Below are 16,051 nucleotides of genomic sequence, written 5' to 3'. Positions count from 1 at the left end.
AGGGTCTTTGTGTGTGTGTTTGTGTGTGTGTGTGTGTGAGTGTGTGTGCACCTGTGCTCCCCTGTGCATAAACTTTGAGTTTACCCAGTAATTATGAGACAGTTATCCCCAGTGTAGATGTTAATATTAATGAGTGGTAGATTATTACATATTGCAGACTTATTTTTGAAAGGCAGAATATACTATATGAAAGAAAAGTATGATTATATTTATAAAACCTATACATTTATGAAACATGAAGCTTACTTCTTACTATGAAACTATTTTTTTTAAATTTTATTGTTGTTCAATTATAGTTGTCCCAATTTCTCTCCCATTGCTCTCCCCTACTTCACCAATATTTTTTTAAAGTTGGTAAAATGCTCAATGACATATTTTTTCATTTCCTTCCTTGGCATTAAGTAGAAATTGTACTGTTCAGTGAAGCTCTGGCTTTGGCTGGACTCTGAGATGATATGTCAAATTAATTTGTGTAAATTATATTATCTTTTAAAAACCACATATTCCATTTCCCATTCTTTAAATATCTGAATACACACATTCAGAATACAGATATAGTTGAACATTGTTCATTAGTAATAACCAGCAACTGAAAATAATCCCTTAATAGATAAATTTATCCTTAAACACATTTTACTCACAATCTCAGAAATGCTTGAGTAAACAGATGGAGCTGGGATAATGCCTTAAAGGTCTAAAATTTCAGACTGAGTAGAGCTGATGAGGTGGAAGGGAAACAATATTCCAGACCTGAAGATTGTCTTGAGAAAACACTTTGGTCTTACCCACCTATTCAATAATGACCTCAGATTGTCACCAGAAGGTTTCTGATTAAATCCACTTTTTATGATGATACATGATGAAAATAAGAGCTAAAGCACAGATTACAAAGGAGGCTGTGCTGTTGACTCACCCCCTGTAGCACTTATCTTCCTCAACTTTACCACCTTCTCCTTCTAAATCCAGAAAAAAATGGATCAAATGCAAATTTATGAAATAGTTGATTCTGTTATTTAGAAATTTTAATTATCATATATCACAAATAACATATTAGTCTTTTTAATGTTATCTTTGACCTGGATAAACTACATATATTGTATGTGAATAAACCACATGTATGTTATATTATTAATATAAATTAGAAGGAAGTCCATCTGTGGTTTACTTTTCTTCCAGGACTTCATATTCTTGGGTATTGAATTCAAGAGCAACTAAGAGGGCCTGGTTCTTAGAGTGTAAATGCAGATAAGTCACTTCCTTCTCTTTGCTTTGATGTCTATTTATGCTTTTTCCTCTTGTACCAAAGATTAAGAGTGAAGTTTTCGGTAAGTAATGCAGGACAATTTTCATAGTAAATAAAGATACCTTTCCTTTAAGCTCTGAAATAATGAGGATAATTGAGATCGCTTTTAAGTATTTAATTTAAAACCTATTTTGAAACAGCCCAAGTGTCCATCAGTAGAGGAGTGGATAAAGAAACTGTGACATATTTCGTCGGCAGCTGTCCGTCTCGAGAGACGATGGTGTAGCTTCTTAAGAGTCTATCTGCACCGCCGAGAATGGTTGTGCAGTCCGACTCGGGAGTGACACGGTATCTCTCTCCTCCCATGTTGAATCGACATCTTGCGATGACGCTGGAGTGTCCTCTCCAGTGGAGCTGAAGCTACAGAGCCTGGGCAGGGTGATATGGAGGGTCTGCTGTTGCCCATGCAGCAGACCCCCCCTCTCTTCGCAGCTGAAGGATCCAAGGGAAAGACAGAGTCAATACAGCTTGGCTTCAGGTGCGCCGCAGGAGTTGCCGGTGTTGACTACAACGTCAAACCGCCTTAGGGACTCCGGCTCCGGATTTTCTGTCGGGGTTTACTCCCTTAGCCTTTCCCCTGAAGAAGTATGTCGCAAGGCAGCGGAGGTTTTTTTGGAATCAGAGTTTTCCTTCTCTGATGTGCCCGGACTGGAAGATCGAACCAGCGACACTTAGCTCGCAGGCCGACGCTCAATCCACTGAGCCAAACCAGCCAGGTTTTGTGACGTATTTACACAATGGAATACTACAGGGTCATAAAAAAAGGAGGAAATCTTACCCTTTGTGACAGCATGGATGGACCTGGACAGCATTTTGCTAAGTGAATAAGCCAGTCAGAGAAAGACAACCACTATATGGTTTCACTTATATGTAGAATCTAATGAGCAAAACAAACAAATAAAATAGAAACAGAATCATAGACACAGAGACAGACAAACAACTGTCAGAGGGAAGGGGGTTTAGGGAGCTGGGTAAAAAATATAAAGGAATTACACACACACACACACACAAAACAGAAGGAAGAGTGTGGGGGAGGTAGAAGTCATAAAGGGGAGATAAATGTTGATGAAAGGTGACTTGACTTTGGGGGGTGAATACACAATACAATATAAGATGATGAATTATAGAAGTGTACACAAAACATATATAATTTTATTAACCAATATCACCCTGATAAGTTCAATAACAATTTTTTTAAATTAAATGAACTAAAATAAGCTTTTGTCAAACTTCCTATTTTACTCAAGTATCAGAATAAGACATGTTTTAACACTAAGATAATCATGATTATTTTTTTCAGTTTTCATGTTCACAGCTGATTGCCATTTTAGTCAGCAGAAATTTAAGAAGTGAGAAAATATACAGGATAAGTTTTAGCATGCAAAACATAAAGTTCATCTTTGTATTAACATTTTTTAATTACTGTATTGTTTTCCATATGAATAACTGTAAACCTATTTTTGCCCCACTCTGTTTCAGAGCTTAAAACTTCAATATGGTTATGATTTACATCTGCTTCTATTGTCATAAACCAAGAAAAATGTGAAAGCTTATGAGCTTGTGCTTAAGAGAGTAAGAACAACCCCTTATTAAGTATTAGTCATTATTTAAACTTACTATTTCAGAGTCCACTTTAACATGCAGTTAGGGTTGCAAGTATGGTGCCAATACATGTTCTCTATACTTTGGGGAAACTTATCAATAGCACCTCAGAACACCTTGCCTTGTGGGTCCTCCATCAATATTTTATTCTGTTTCTGTCTTAGAAATATGTCATGCAAAATACTAAGAAAGTCACAGTTCTCAAACCAGGAAGCCTATGATATAGGAGAACTAAACAACTTTTTCTGAAAAACTTTTTTACAATAAATGTTGTTTAACAATCTGAACAGTTCTCATTTTCCATAGCTCTGTCTATTAACACCTGTTCCTTATCGCCACGTTTTCTATTTAAAAGAACATTCTCCATTTTCTTTGTCTACTTACCACATTCAGTAATGGGGCAGGAAAATATAAAGTGCTCAAGAAACAGTGTTTTATCCAAGAGACTAGAATAATTTGCAAAGCAACTGTCACCACTCTGCTTGTTTTCATTTCTACCTGCATTCACAGGATTGAACCAGTTGGCTGCTAAATGCAATATAACACAATTTGATTGTTTTACTTGATAGGAGAATATGTTAGCTCTGGATACCAGGAAATCTATGTCTTCATTGGTGACATGGTGAAAAGTCTTCTAGTCACACTGGCCCTTAAAATGGTCTCAGTTCATAATTAATATGACTGCTGTAGTGTAAGAGTGCACATTTACACAAAGTTATTATTTTTTTGGACTGCTTTAGGATGTTTTCTGCAATGAAAGATGAGAGAAACTTTTTTCAGTTTTTTAAATTTCCAATCTAGATGTTCTACCTTATTCTTTAAGTTTGTTAATTCTTAGATGCCATAGGAGGTGGGGAAATGAAAATGGGAATGTAATTTCCAAAGGCCCTTCCAGGATTATACCACCCCAAGGAGGTGCTGGCATTCTTTGGGCTCAGAAGGTGTTCAAAACTGACGTTCTTTCATAAAGTGTTTTGTTTTGGTAAAAACTGGTTTCTTGGAACAGCCTCTGATATGATATCTATATGTGGGGAATTTACTGAGTGTTCCTGAGAACAGCGCCTATAAGGGATTGAAGGAGGCAGAGTGGTGTAGGAATTGGAAAACTGTGTAACAATAGAGGCCTCAGCTGATGCTACAGGAAAGCCATACAGTTGCTATAGGCACTAAGAACTACCCAGAATTGAGGTAAGTCACCGTGTGCCCAGTCATTAACAAATCTAGACACAGATATGGGGTGTAAACTTAGGTGAATCAGCACTATTTGGTAGAGGATAATTTCTGAGAGAGACTTTACTATGAACTGTCAACAATTACATGTATGGCAGCTGGGAAATGGATATCTGGGTCCTGAGAGGAGATATTTTTGGCATAATACAGCATCTGCTCCAATCCATCCATTGTACTCTATATGCATTTGTTTCATAGAGCAATAAGGAAGGAAAAACTTTATAAATTTTCTGGGAAAATCATGATGGAGGAGGCGACTTTTGTATTAACTAGAGAAGCAGAAAACAATTATAGAAGAGGGCAGAGCACAGCTAAGCACAGAAGTAGGAAAGAGAATGGTTTTCTTGGGGAGGGAAAGAAATTTATCTTATTAATATCAGATGACAAACATAAGAAAATTTTAAAAGATAAAACACAAGTGTTAATACAAATAAAAATGGTTAAAAAGAACTGAGTGCTTTTGTCTTGATTATAAAGTTCTGTTCAAATTTAAACAGTGTCAAACTCCCATCTGATAAAAATTACATAGAGATATATAGAGAAAATTTATTTTAGAAAACAAAGTGGAAAGAGGTTCACAGACTGAAAATTCAAGCCAAATAAGTTTATAAGAAATTAATAATTAGTATTGTGATATATATTTGTATCTAAATATCTATATAGCTATTCTTTTAGAATGCAAGTAGAAGGCCTGTAGCTTCTCTTGTCCAGTCTCCTTAACTTTCCTCCACTTCTCTTCCTATAATATAAAAAGTTGGTAAATGTGATTTAGAAATCTCTGTTCCATTAACAAAATTAAGTGCAGATACAATGTGAAGTATCAAATATTTTCCTAAGGTATAATTTAAAATTCCTCTAAATTATAATATTTAATTTGAGTATGATATTCAAACTCTTTCCAATAATATTCAGTGTGCACAATTTTTATTAAAATAGATGAAATATGGAGAATATACCATAAGGAAAATACCTTATAATGGTGGTTGAATATAACCTCATTATTGATTATTTTTCAATTTCTGCAGCTATAAATTGAAGGGGCTTGACTAAATGATCTATATAGACTTTTCCAGATATGTAATGTGAATCAATGCATTTTTATATTATAAAAGTAAAAATAAATTATATTTATAGAAATGTCTAAATGAATTTATAATGCTTATATTAAATAACGTTTATTCACATTTCAATTTATCCTTTTTTTTTTTTCTTAGTTAGCCAAATGTTACATGGCTCTAATTTGATAAGTGGTGAGCCAACAGAGTAACACTGTGAACCACATTCTGTAATCACATATCCAGTCTAGATGTTAAAATGGACAAGTATACATTTTCTAAAGTGCTAATGAAATAGAAAAAAAATTGAACTTTGAGATTGGTCCCAAAAAGCTCTACCTCTGGTACACATGGCTACTGCATAATTTTATTGTCCAATTAAAGCCATGAAAAAATTTTTTTGAGAGAGAGTCTAAACATAAATATAGAGTAAATCAACCATCATCCATCATGGTCAACCAATAAGGTATGCTGGTTAAAAATATTTCAATAGTTATAAGACTCTTCTCCATGTCTCAATAAAATGTTGGCCTTTCTGCCATCTAACCTACCTCAAAACACTTTGTTGAGTCAATATTGTCTCTTCTACAATAAACAGAAAATAAACATTATAATTTATTTATTTTTAGTTTTTTAATTTTATTGTTGCTCAGTTACAGTTGTCCCAATATTTCCCCCATTGCTCTTCCCTGCCCCACCCACTCCCCACTCCCATAGTCACTCTCCACCCCATTGCCCATGTCCATGAGTCCTTTATACTTGTTCTTTGACTAGACACTTCCCCTCTTTTCTCCCACTATCCCCCTTCCCCCTCCCCTCTGGTTGTTGTCAGTTTGTTCCTTATTTCCATGTATATGATCACTTCTCTTTGATATTAAGTTGTTCCTCAGCTTCTTATCTCCACAGCTGTGCCCTTCTCTACTCTGACTTATGGCCCAAGTGGCTCCTGGTCACCCTTAGAAACATCTGTCTCACTTTCTGCATAGATCAAAGGAAAATGTAATATAAAGACATCACACTTTATTCTACTGACTTCTACTTTTTTCTCCAAAATATTACTACACAATGCCATCTGGATAAGTCAATTAGAAGGCTATTGCAAGTCATAGGTATTAAAACTTAATCACGCAATATGTATATATGGAATAAATACACCATGGTGTGTGTGTGTGTGTGTGTGTGTGTGTAAAAACTATTTCTTGAAACCCTTTTTAAGCTACTCCATACACCTGTTCTCCAGGCTGGGATGAAATTCACTTTTAGTTATAACATTGGATTAAGTGGGGAGGACTTTCTCTTCCTTAGAATCCTACCCCATAGAAAAGACATTCCTGTCATCTGCCACACAGATGCTCAGTGATGTGCTTGTTGATCCAGTTCACCTTGAAGATGTCTTTTCTGCTGGCATTTTCCTGTCTTAAAACCAGTGATCTTTTCAGAGCTGATAGCTGCAGCACACCAAGTGCAGCCACCCAGGAGGCAGCATCACATAATCATCCAGGGACTCATGAGGTAGTGTCGTTCACAAAACCATAATTCCATTCTCAGTCTTTATTGGACACTGTTTAGATGTCCTTTTTCCTGTTTCTGCAAATTCAAATGTAAATTTACCTTTCAAGACATTGATATTTTCAGTTAGACTGTTTCCCTGGAGATTAAGGACTTTAACAAGACCCTGAGGAAAAGAGATTATTACATCTCATTCCATCCATCCACCTAGAGCAATGTGAACAAATTATAAATATATTTCTCAGTAAGTATTCTACCACATATGATTTAGCCATGTAGTCTGGAATGAAGGAAGAGGAACGCAGTGTAGATAGACTGGGGAATATTATATGTTAAACCATTCTCCTGGAACACATAAGTGTAAACTTTTAATACTGATATTTCTTATGAAAGAAAATGAAGAAAGGTAGCAGTGCAGTACAGTAAAATAAATGCTGTCTTTGAAACCTCAGATGAGGATTGGAAGGCCAAATTAGACATTTTCTGAACATAAAGCACTTGACAAGATGTTTTTTTACAGTTACCCATCTGTAAATGAAAACGTAGTAGTTTGCTAAGGCTATGGCCATAACAAAATACCGCAGACTAAGTTGTTCAAGAAGCAGGCATGTATTTTTCACAGTTCTGGAAGCAGGAAGTCCAAGATCAAGGTGTCAGGAGGTTTGGTTTATTCTGGGGCCCCCTTTCTCTTATAAAGGCACAAGTCATATTGGATTGAAGCCCACCTTAATAATTCCATTTTAAATTAATTACTTTTTCAAAAACAAGAGCTTCCAAATGTAGTCACATTCTGAGGTACTGGACTTTAAAGATTCTACATCTGAATTTTGGGGGACATAATTCAGCCCCAAATGGAATAATAACATTTATCTCATGAATTTTTTGATGATTAGATGTAATTAAAGGTGTAACACAGCATGGCATGTAATATTTACCTCAAATGTCTGTTTTATTCTTTTGTATTATTTTAAATGTAAATGAAATATTAGTCTACTGGTCTGGTGATCTTCTGTTTCTCAAAATCTAGGATATTAAAGGAAACATAGTTGGCAAAAGACTTTTGTGAACAAGAATCTCAGATTCTACATTAATAATTTAAAGGAATGACTTCCCACATAAGACCACAAAACTATCCACAAAAGCAACAGGTGAAAAACTTGATTCACCCCTTGCTCTGAGATATAAATGAGCCCAACTAGGTGGGAGAGGAGAAAGCAGAGAAGGAAGAATGTTTTAAAATTAAATCCATTTTATTAATTTTTCTAAGTAGATTAGGTTTTGTTTAATGTTTTATTTATAACACAGATATTTGTTCCAATTTCTTCTAAAAGTCCAATAGTTTTATCTTTCACATTTAGGTCAGAGTCAAATTTTGAGTTAAATTTTTTGTGCAAGGTGTGAGGAGAGTCAAGGTTCATTATTTTCCTATTCAGTTGTCCCAGTTTGTGGAAAAGACTCTCTTCTGATTGAATTACTTGACACCATACCCATTTTTACATGTATTGCTTGTATATACAGTACATTATAAATATCACAAGAATTTTAGCATTTACATGGTTATAAAGAATTAACTAAGACATAATAGGAAAAAGCCAAAAGAAAAATATGTTCTTTTTGCATTTACTCAGATATTTACCATTATAAAAACTTCTTTATTTTCTAGAGTTTGTACCTGGCATAACTTTTTTTCCTCTGTCCATATAAGGCTTCCTGCATTGTGTCTGTAGTTTAGGTCTGCTGAAATTTAAGATTTTTTATTTTTAACCTTAAAATAACTAAAATAAATCTTTACTTATTCTTGAAGAATATTTTAACTGGATACATAATTCTGCATTGATATTTCTTTTTAACACATTAACATTGCTCCACTCTCTCCTATTCATGGATTTTGATAGAAAGTTAATAATTAATCAAACTGGTGTCCCCTGTATGTAAGATGTCATATTTTCATTTGCCTCTTCAATACTTGTTCTTCATCTCTGGCTTTTAACAGTTTGACTATGATACTGCCAATCTTGAGCTTCTTTTTGTTTATTATTATTGGTTTTGATTTAGTATTTTGGATATAAAAATTTCTTGTCAAATCTGCAAAAGTTTGGAGAATAATATCTTCAGATTATTTTACCTGTTTTCTGTTACTCTATCTTTTCTATGTGGTGTTCCAGTTACAAAAATCATAATGACTATATGTGTATAGAATGCTCAGTGTTTATTTGCTATTTTCTAACAGTTTCCAGAGGCTCTCTTCTTTATTCTTTATTTTTTCATTTTTTCTGATTGGAACTTACTCTGGTATTTTCTGTTAATCTATATTCAAATTCATTTCTCCTTATTTGGTCATTTTAATTTGGCTATAAAATCATCTACTTTTTAAAAATTTGTCAGTTATAAAATTTCCATTTTTATTATTTCTAATTATCAGCTGAAATCCTTTCTCTTTATGTTGGGATTATTATTTATTAAACATGTTTTATTTTTCTACACTAAAGATAGGTATAATAGATGCTTTTCAAACCTTGTCAGTGAGTAGAAATATCTGGTTCATTGCAGTCATATTCATATATTTTCATTTTTCTTGAGAGTGTATTTTTTGGATTGTATCCCAGACATTATGAATATTAGATTGGAGAGACTCTGGATTGTTGTATTTCTTTAACAGTGCTGTTTTGTTTCAGCAGAGCATTTTCTTGGCTAAGTTTGAAAATCTCCAGTCTTTTCCTTTCTGGGATTTTTCTATTCTGTTTAGTATTCGCGGTTTGTTCAAACTTTTCCATGTAAGAACACTTTGCATACCTTATGACATGTCAGCTACAGACTAATACTATGTAGTGGATGACCGACTTGTACAGGTCTCTCTATATTCTCCTTCATGTACTCATTCCCCAAAAGGAAGTCTTCTTTTGCTCACTTTTCAGAACTAACAGGTATTTGCTTCTGTATTATCTTCCAATTCTATAGTTGATTTTCTGCAGGCATATTCTAATATTTTCATAGTCCATCATCGTGAAATAGAGAAGTTGCATTGTTTCTTGCCACACATCTGATTTTGTATGATAATAAAATTTAGAACATTATATCATTATATCAGCTACATAAATAACCAGGTATGAACAATGAAATAGTGAGTATGCTAAGGTAAGACTGAGCAAGGCAGATAATTGACTTCCAGGTGTGCTGTTACAGAACCATTTAGGTGAACTAACTTAGGTTGATAGCGCAAATGCTAAGACAAAATGAGAAAATTTCAGAATAATTTTGAAAGCTTCTCATACACTGGAAGTAAAAGCCATAGTAACATCTAAAATTCCTATATTTTTTACATTACAAAAGTGCAGACTAGCCTGCAGTCAGGGTATTGGTGTGGTTTGGGGTAATAGTGATGGTGATGATGGTAACAGTGGGCATGATCACAGTGCTGGCAGTGTGGCGGTGGTGGGGAGGATATTAGCATTGGTAGTACTGATTGAGGTAGGAGTTGTAATGGAAAATACTCCTTCACTCTGCTCATATAACATTTTGCTAATATTTCTTTTTTTAATTATTAATTTGTTTGTTTATTCATCTGTTTAGTTATTTATTTATTTTTAGAGAGAGGGGAAAGGAGAAAGAGAGGGAGAGAAACACCACTGTGTGGTTGCCTCCCACTCACACCCCCAACTGGGGACCTGATGTGCAACCTAGCCATGTGCCCTGCCTGGGAATCGAAGCAGCGACACTTGGCTTGCAGGCTGACGCTCAATCCACTGAGCCACAGCAGCCAGGGCTTTGCTAATATGTCTTAATTAATTATTACCATGCCGTAATGAACTTATTCACTTGTTTGTATGTATATTAATTATTTGAGAATGGGCAGTAGCTTTATCATTCTCTGTATTATCATTCATAGTACTTTGAATGATGTTCAAAGGTATGTAATTATAACCACTATTTGAGGTCTGCAAAAACATAACATTTTTTTCCATTAAGTAAAATTAATTTTACTGAGTTCCCAAAATATTGACTAGAAATATATTTATAAAATATTTAACAGAGCTTCCCCTCTGCTTATTCCCACACAATATCCTTCAAAGATCTGCAGAGCAAAACAAAAATTGATGCCTGCAAATTTGGTCCATATTCTAAATTTTTGAAATGTTCAGATGTGATTTCTGAGGTAAGAAACATTATGCCCAAAGTCCAGCCTATTAGAATCACCACTGAGCCATCCATTTCCCTTTGTGACTTTAGCTACTTCTACTTCTCTAAGGCATGCTATAGAAAGAGGCATGTAAAACTGGTAATCATAAGAGCCAGGGAGCTTTTTTTTCTTCCCAACTTGCAGATACCACCCCCTCTTCTTGATATTTTTCCTCTTCATCAACCCTTTCTACTTTATTTTGTGGGGTTCTCCATTTATTACTGTGTATGCAACATTAGGATGACATGGTTCCCATAAATAAGGAGCATGAGCCTTTTCTCTTGACCATGGTTCATGACAAGGGATGAAGCAGTGTGGGCCTGAGTGGGAGTCCTTGAAGGGGACCAGGTAGGAGACTTGGATCAGCAAGCACCAGAGGATGAGGAAGAGGCTAGGAGGCTACCTGGGCCTCAGCAGGCTGGGGAAGTGGTCCCGAGCTGCCCAGGATCCTCTCCATGTAGCTGCAATGTTCCTCAGGGTTTTTCAGTCCCATATCCTCACACACCCAGTGAATCTCCTCTTCTCTTTCCACCAGGATGGACTGCACAACAGAGGCCCACATGGGCCCCTCAGGGTGCTGGGCTGCAAGGGCTTGTCCAAAGAGTTACAAACTGCGAGCATCCACTGCCCCTCAGCTTGCTTCCCAGCCAGAATACTGACAGAGGTGGTGGTGCCCCAGCAGGTGCAGGGGCCAGCATCAGGACCTCCTCTTGTGCGCTCTCACAGGGGCAGTCCCTCTTCTCCCTGGGTAGGCCAGGGCACTGCCGGTTGAGATGACAGCTCAGTTACTCCTGGTCAGTGCTCAGCCAGACCCAGTATTAGGGCTGGGGGGAGGAAGGGTCAGTGGCACTTCCGGGAGTTCTTGTGGTGGTAGCACAGCATGAAGACCACACCATTGACCAGGAGGATGAGGATGGGCAGACAGATGATGCCCAGCAGGGTGTACATGCCTAGCTTAAGTTGGTGGCCTGCTGAAAGGCAGGGATCATTTCTTTGCCTCCCCTCCCCTGCCCTAGCCTCTGCTTTCTCTTCCTGGCCCTGTCTTCTGCCTGCTCAAACTTGCCCCTCACATATCCTTTGCCCCCCACACTGCCTGTCCACCTTTTCCCACAATGCTGGCCTCCATGGCTGGTGAGCTCCCAACAGGGTTGGATGGGAGGGTGGCACTGGTGTGGGGGGAGGAGGCAGCCCGAGCAAGGCCATGCTTGAGGCCAGGGGCACATGGTGGCAACTCCAGCATGTGAGACTCAGATGGGTACAGAGACACATGTGGGGCAGCCCCTCATGGCCTGTCCTGCTCACCACCATCCCTAGCTATGCACCTCACTTCTTGGCTGGCAGGATAGCACCTGGCTCCTTGGCTGAGGTCATGGTGGTTGTAGAGTTCAGCAGGGACCAGAATGTGGTCAGAGAAGAACAGCCATAGGGAACAGACCACCTGCTGCTTTGGGGCAGGAAGAGCTGACTGTGCCCAGCACGTGACTGTGACCTTTCCAAGGTGGGCAGCGCTCTGGCTCAGGGCAAGTGATATGCCCATTACTGCTACATCCAAAGCTCCAGCACCAAGACCTTGTCATCTGTCACAACCATGGCCTGTGCCCCCAGGATGGAGTCAAACAACAGGAAGTCACCTCCATGGAGGTGACACCCAGCTTCCAGCACACCAAGACCATGGTTGCCCTCCATCCGGCCAGACTACCAGTGGGTCTTGAACACTGGAATGCAGTACCACCTGGTGGGAATTGTCCATCTCAGTTGGAGCCTAAGAGGTGAGTGAGGTGGGGACAAGGAAGCACATGCTGTGCACTGGTACTGCAGGTGGCAGCCAGGGTGCGCTGCTCTGCTCCTTCCATGCCCCTACCTCAGGCTCCAGCACCCCTCCACCCGGGCCAGGTGACCTCCAGCCTCAGACTTGCTCAACAATACCATCAGCTCTACATGCAGGGGCAACAGCGGCACCCACACCATCAGCGGTCAGCTCCAGCAGGGCCCGCTGCCAGTGCCACCAGAATCTACAGGCACTCATGGCGCACCCTGGCTCTTATTGACATTCACAAACACAGTGAGCATCACAGGCCTTGGACATGTGCAGGACCTGTGCATTGACCGCATCACAGCCATGTGCTCTGTCACCTCCACCAGAGATCTCCCCCCCTCAACACACATACTGTCCATGGGAACACACCAGGGCACTCCAGTCAGTGGAGCTGTATTCACCAGCTCCTCAATCAGTCTTGGCTAGTGGACTGAGGGGCCTTATGTTCCACTCCAATACCAGGATCCCCCACTCCATTTTGTCCTTCTCTGCTTCAGGGGCCTGGCCTGGGTACTCCAAGTGCCATGTGTTGGGGCAACTCACTGCCACACCTCACTAGCATCATGTCCACCGAAAAGTTTATTCATAAAAAATAGGAGAGTTCAGGGGACTGCTGGAGTCTGGCCTTGTGGGCCTGGCACAGTGGCAGGTGACGAAGGTAATATGGTCCTTGGAGCCCTTGGAGCAGTTAAGTTTGGCAGTCCAGAAGTGGCCAGGGATGGACAGTTAGTCCTCACATGTAGCCTCTTCACCTTGCTCCTCAGGGTCAGGACATTGGCGATAAAATTGTGCTTAAGCAGGAGGGTGGCACTGAAGACCTGGAAGGACCATAGGAGCACATCGGGCACCCAGAGAATCACGGCCTCATCCAAAGGATGTGGGAGGTCCATGAGGCATAGCTCCACATCCCCAACTGGGAGGGCCTATTCTCCAGGGTCTTCCTCCCCACCACTGGCCACAGTCCCAAGGGCCCTCAGTGGCAAGCTGCAGCCTACAGGCCAGCCTGGCCATGTGGTGGAGCCCTGGGAGAATCAGGGTGAGGGCAACTCCAGCTGCACCATGCAGGTGCTCAGGGATGGCTGGAAGCTGCAGGCTCATTGAGCAGTGCCTGCAGGATGTGTGGATGGTGTGGAGCCAGGCACAAGGCAAGCTGCCATGTCTTCGTGGCCAAAGCTGCCCTTTGAGGTGGAAGAGGACTTGGGCATGTGGCTCTGCTGAAGTCACAGATGCTTCCACCAACACTGCCCACATGTCCCACTGGACTGATCATTTGTAGGGCTCGGTGACCTGATGAGGGACAACCCACTGAGTAGCAAAGGGCAGGAAAGAGGCCAGGAGAAGTGGCTGGACCATGGGCAGTGCTGCAGGAGCAGAAAGATCTGACATGCAGAGCGCAGAAAGGAGTTTCCAGGTCCACCTGCTGCTCATGGAAGTGCTCTGGGCCATACAGGAGCTCCAGGGCTACGGGCAAGTAATGAGGTCCAGGTGGTCCTATTCACAGTCCATTCTCATGACATTCAGGGTGAGAGTCACCAGGAGACAGAGCTAGGGGCCACAGCACCCCCAGGAAGCCAATGCCCTGTGCGCCATTATCTGGGCACATATTCTTTCCATGGAAGGCGAGGACTAGCCTGGTGGCTCAAGTGGCCACTGGCTTCCCTGCATCTCCCTTGTGGGTTAGGCACAACCCAATCTTGCTGACTGGGTCCAGGCAACTGCCAGCCAGGCTGCCAACTTGTGGCTGCAGTTCCCAAACACTTCTACCTACTTCAGAATAACACCACTCCAGAGTCTCAAAATTAAACATAACAAGTATCCTAGAACCTTTTTTTATTTTTTCTATTCTAATCTCCCCTTCATTGAGACAATAAAAAGCTAGCTACCTGATTGAAGTGGAGTATATTGGGGAATTTAAGGGACTATGAACAGGAACAAATTACTATAACACCTTACTATACGGTCCTGATGCCCACTCAGTGAATATTTGTGAAATCAATGAGAATGAAATTAGTTCAGATCTGAAGGGAAATATTAATTTCATTTTAATTTGGGTGACATCTAGGGGAAAAAAATCTAGGGTTTTACTATTTCTATTTTTTAAAAATTATCAATCATTTATTATTTTTGTTAAACTTTTCCAGGCATCTAATAGTCACTAATATTTAAAACTAGAAGACTGAATTTGTCCAGGCCTAGCAGGAAAGTGTTGGGTTGTGAGTACAGTGGTTCTTTCCTCATCATACTATGCTACAAAGCAATCTGGCCTGAAAATGGGTGGAAGTGCCCATTTAGGGGATTAAATCATCCTTGGGTTGGTGGGAGAAAAAAAAAAAAAAAAGTAAAAAGAGTGCTTAGGCTGGACTGAGAGTCATTGGGACTTTGAATTGAAGTTTCCAAATTTGGAAAAATAATTATCTTAGTCCACATTTCATCTCATCACACCCTCCTTGCCTATAAAATTCCTCATTCTTATTGCTTAATACAACCCACTGGCCAATGCACTGTTTTTATGGCTATTAGTTTATTATACAAAATTCTTAAGCAGAAAAAAAAAAAATTCCCCTTGCCTCTATCTTATTCTGAAGTAAAAGATTGTTACTTTAGCTCAACCAGTTGAAGAAAATACTGAAAATTTTCCCATTAGTTCTGTTCCTTTTTCCCCTGATGGTATCTAAAATAAATTAAGCCCATGCGTTGATCTGCAGCACACATAAATTCCCTACTTGGCAGAATTTAACTTGAAATATGTCCCCAGGGTTCATCCCAATTGAATTAATAACTAGGTAGCCACCAAAAAACCTCTTGAAAGGAGGCACAATTTTCCCTTATGAAATGGTTTCTTTGACAAACTTTTGCTTTAAGCACTGCTGCTCAAATTTAGTATAAAACCCACAGGTATCCTGGTGAAATGCAAATTTTGGGCCAAACTTCTAGAATTTCTGATTCTGTAGGCTCAGAGCGAGACCCAGAGATCTGTGTTTTTAACAATCCCTCAGCTGACTTTGAGACAATTGCTTTGCAGACCCCAATACTTGCATTATGTGTTGCCTTCTGAGATCTTTCTCCTATCCATTTCTAACCACAGTAGAAGACATAAGATATCATTTTCTTGTTTTCTTTTCTTCATTAACATCTCTCCTTTTCTGATAAGAAAGAGACAAATCTAAGAACCTGATTTTTGTTGTCTACTTCAATTCTTTCTTACAACTTTTATTTTACTTTATTTTTCAAAATAAAATCTCAGAGATTTTTCTGATGTATGCTTTTCTTCTTCCAAACCAGTTAGGCTATATTTTCCCTGTGTCTCCTTTAAAGTCTTCTGCTATGTGAAACTTATTATTTCTCTAATTAAAGAACTT

General features: G+C 39.2%; 2 pseudogenes; both read right to left on the bottom strand.

The window, feature by feature from the left end:
* Positions 1-11,267: 11,267 nt before the first annotated feature.
* LOC150001985 (transmembrane protein 132A pseudogene) lies at positions 11,268-12,626 on the bottom strand (annotated as a pseudogene).
* A 12-nt stretch (positions 12,627-12,638) lies between these two features.
* On the bottom strand, positions 12,639-14,282 carry LOC150001984 (transmembrane protein 132A pseudogene; annotated as a pseudogene).
* Positions 14,283-16,051: the final 1,769 nt, after the last annotated feature.

Source organism: Furipterus horrens, unplaced genomic scaffold (assembly GCF_987537825.1).
Source record: "Furipterus horrens unplaced genomic scaffold, mFurHor1.1.pri manual_scaffold_9, whole genome shotgun sequence".
Lineage (NCBI taxonomy): Eukaryota > Metazoa > Chordata > Mammalia > Chiroptera > Furipteridae > Furipterus > Furipterus horrens.
This window is presented reverse-complemented; position numbering and strand designations above follow the sequence as displayed.